The sequence below is a fragment of the Urocitellus parryii genome, chromosome 3 (assembly GCF_045843805.1).
Source record: "Urocitellus parryii isolate mUroPar1 chromosome 3, mUroPar1.hap1, whole genome shotgun sequence".
Lineage (NCBI taxonomy): Eukaryota > Metazoa > Chordata > Mammalia > Rodentia > Sciuridae > Urocitellus > Urocitellus parryii.
Window position 1 is genome coordinate 152,753,840 of NC_135533.1, and position 3,613 is coordinate 152,757,452.

The following is a 3,613-nucleotide window of genomic DNA, read 5'->3' on the forward strand; positions in this document are numbered from 1 at the left end:
CCTCCTGGAGGATCAGGATGTCAGAGGCCTCCCTTCTTGTCACGTAGTGGAATTGGAGGGCTGTAGATCAGAGACCCCTTCCTTCCCTCACTGCAGAGCCGGGCCACCCAGGCCCTAGACATGAGGACACAAGAGGGCCCCGAGGTCAGACCCCATGGATCCGGAGGCCCCACGTCCTCACCTCCACTCTGTTCCCACTTTCTTTCCCGTGGCCACCCACCCCTCATCACCACGACGGCTCCTAGACACTCAGAAGGCTACTTTGCCAATGACGAGGCCTGAGAGAGCAACAACCTGCCATTTATCCCCCCTTCTCATCTCCTTTTTGTCTTTTCTTTCTGAGCACCTGCTTTGAGCTCTTGCCACTTCCTTTTCTGATCTTCATCCTGAAAGACCTAGTAGGCCCATCCAGGGAGCTGAGATCCCTGGTCCTTTCACTGTCTATATAACCTCTCTCTCTGGCCCTCCTCTTTTTAAAATAAGGCTCTGGTTTCTGTCCCCAGACTGCACCATTGAACTGTGGGTGCCGAGGCAGGGAGCTGGGCTAATGGCCAAAAAGCTGGGCCCCGGCCCTGATGCTGGGGGCCACAGATATATTCTGTTTTTCTCTGAGTACCCACGCAGTTCTACACTGGGTGGCTTTGGACATACATGGTCATTTTCTGCTGTCCAGCTATTAAGAAATTAATTTTGAGTCCACAGAGAGGAGCCAGGATTTCAACGGATATGAAAAGGAGGGAGAACGAGTGTGGAGGGGCAGGCGGGGGGTGCTGCCCAGGGGGACGCGTGTGCTCCATTGCTGGCCTAACTGTCTTTTTGGCACATCAGGAAAACCAGCAAAAGCAAGGAGAGGACTGGCATGGCTACCAGCGTGTGTGAGCACCCAAGTGGAGATAAGAGGAGCAGTGAAAACCCATTCAGGCAACTGAAGGGAGCCTGGAGAGTATTTGCCAGGAAATGGAAACCCACTTGTGGGAACTTCTACCATCACCTTCGACGGCTCCTTAATCTGGAGGACAGAGCTTATGGGTGCCTGCAGGGCTACCACATGCATGACTTCAGGGGGTGAAGAGTGCTCCCAGATTTACTCAGTGACTCGCTCTGCAGGACCCAACTGTAATAAGCCACCAAACTACTTTCATCCAAGAGGAGAGTTAGTGCTAGAATCCTCCATCTCTCTGTGTGTGTGATGAAAAATGTAGGTTGGTCTTGACCACCTTCTCTTCTGGCCTCCTGGGAGAAGGGTGGGGTGGACAAGGGCAGCACAGGCTCCTTCTCCTGCAGGCACAGCTTGGCAGGTCCTGGCATCTGGTAGAAAACATGAGAGGGTCCAAGACCAGCTGGGATCTGCCCAAGCCCTGGGAGCCCTTAGAGAGAACTAGGGTGGCCTCAGGGCACTGTACCTTAACTTGAGCTTCCATGGGACTTAGCCTTCCATACGCTCTTCATATGTAAAACTCAAAAGAGCGTGCACGTGCGTGCACGCGTGTGCCTACACGCACACGCGCACACGCGCGCACACACACACACACACACACACACACACACACACAGGAAATTCGATGCCATGCTAACTGGGTCTATGTTAAGGTCAGGATTACAAGTTGCTTGTCCCTTTTATTTTCCATAGTGATAAAAGAAATAGTTGAATTATTACAACTTAAACAGAACACGGGACTACATTACGCCCTAAAATTTATTTTTTAAATTTGCTACAGCATAATGGTCTTCTTTTGGTTGAAAGGCATATGCAAGGTTTGGGAGTGATAGAGAGAAGAACGATCATTTCCAGATAAAAGAAAGCTCCAGGAAGCTGTCCATATTTAAAATGGGGGTCTCAGGAGGATGCTGCTGAGGGTAGGGCTGCAGGGCAGGGTCCTGGCTACCCTGGGTCCTCAGGCCTCCTGCTTCTCAGGGGGCCCAGCTGTGTTATCCTTTGCACCCCCCGCCCTTTCCCTCTGCCTCAGGTCACTGTCCAGGGGAGCAGGCCCCTCTAAGGCTGCCCAGGGGGATGCCCAGGGGAATTTACTCCTAGAAGACATTCACAGACTCTCTGCCCACAGACGACACACTCAGCAGAGGGCAGCACAAAGACCTCGCTGCTCTCTGACCTAGACCTTGGGGAGGTCAGGGTCTGAGGTCACCAGCAGGGTCTGAGGAGCCCTCTGGTCCTGCATACTCCCAAGCTAGCACCTCTCACTACTCCCTGCTGTCCTCTTCCACTCCCCACCCATGCCATCCCCCCGCAACCCTGCACCAGGGTCTGTGTTACAGATTCCCATTTGGACACCTGGGAGGACAGACCGTGGCCACGGGACCCAGAGGAGCTGCAGCTTGCTGAGTGACTGGAGGGAGGCTGGAATCAGGACATCCAAGGACAGAAGCTGCCTCCTGCCTTCCTCTCCCACGTCTGAAGAGGGCGCTCAATTTGAAATGGAGACATTGTTCTGAAATGGGAAGCTGCTCCAGTCAGACAGGAGGTCAAAGGACAGGAACTGTCCTGGGGCCTGTCCTGGTGACAACTAGAGGCAGTTGGTTTTGGATTGTATGATCTCGGATCAGATTCAGAGATGTGCTCCCTACTCGGTGCTGGAGGTTTGCATCTTAGACCTTCTGCCAGCCCCTCCCCCTCTTTTTGAACTTTACCTAAAGCTCATGGGGAAAAGCGGCCCAAACAAAGGGGACCTGGGGCCCACGCTCCACACCCTGAGAAGTCCCCAACCTCATGGCCTGCCCCAGTGAGAAGTCCCCAACCTCATGGCCTGCCCCAGTGAGAAGTCCCCTCAGCCTCATGGCCTGCCCCAGTGAGAAGTCCCCTCAGCCTCGGGGCCTGCCCCAGTGAGAAGTCCCCTCAGCCTCGGGGCCTGCCCCAGTGAGAAGTCCCCAACCTCGTGGCCTGCCCCAGTGAGAAGTCCCTTCAGCCTCGTGGCCTGCCCCAGTGAGAAGTCCCCTCAGCCTCGTGGCCTGCCCCAGTGAGAAGCCCCCTCAGCCTCGTGGCCTGCCCCAGTGAGAAGTCCCCTCAGCCTCCTGGCCTGCCCCAGTGAGAAGTCCCCTCAGCCTCGTGGCCTGCCCCAGACTTCCTAGCAGAGATCCCTGGACTCTGCCTGTCCCCGCTCAGCTCCTCCCCCAGGAGGGCACCGCCACGCTCCAGGTGCCAATTTTGTGCAATCACTGTGCTCAGAATGGACACTAGTGACTGATGTCACTCTTTAACCTGCTGAGTCAGGCATTACCTGATCCTCCTAGGAGGCGACTGCGGTGCTTGAGTAAGCAGGGGACGCTGGCCTGGGGTGGCCACCGCAATGCTCATGAGGAGCCACATCTCCTAATGCGCTCACTGAGCCTTACTAAAAACTTAGCATCAACTTAAAAGCCAGGAATACAGGTTTTTGTTTTTGTTTTTGTTTTCTCTCTGAAAAGCAAATTCAAGCCCAGGGAGCTTCCTCTGAATTCTACCAAATAATTCGCCGGCATCAGGCCGTCCCCTGGCCGCTCCTCCTGAGGTCGCTGCGGAGGCCAGGTGGCTGCACAGCTCTGCACCATCAGGAGAGCCCTGGCGCCACCAGACAGGAAAGGGGATTACAGACCAAACGCTCCTGAAGGCGCTCGAGGC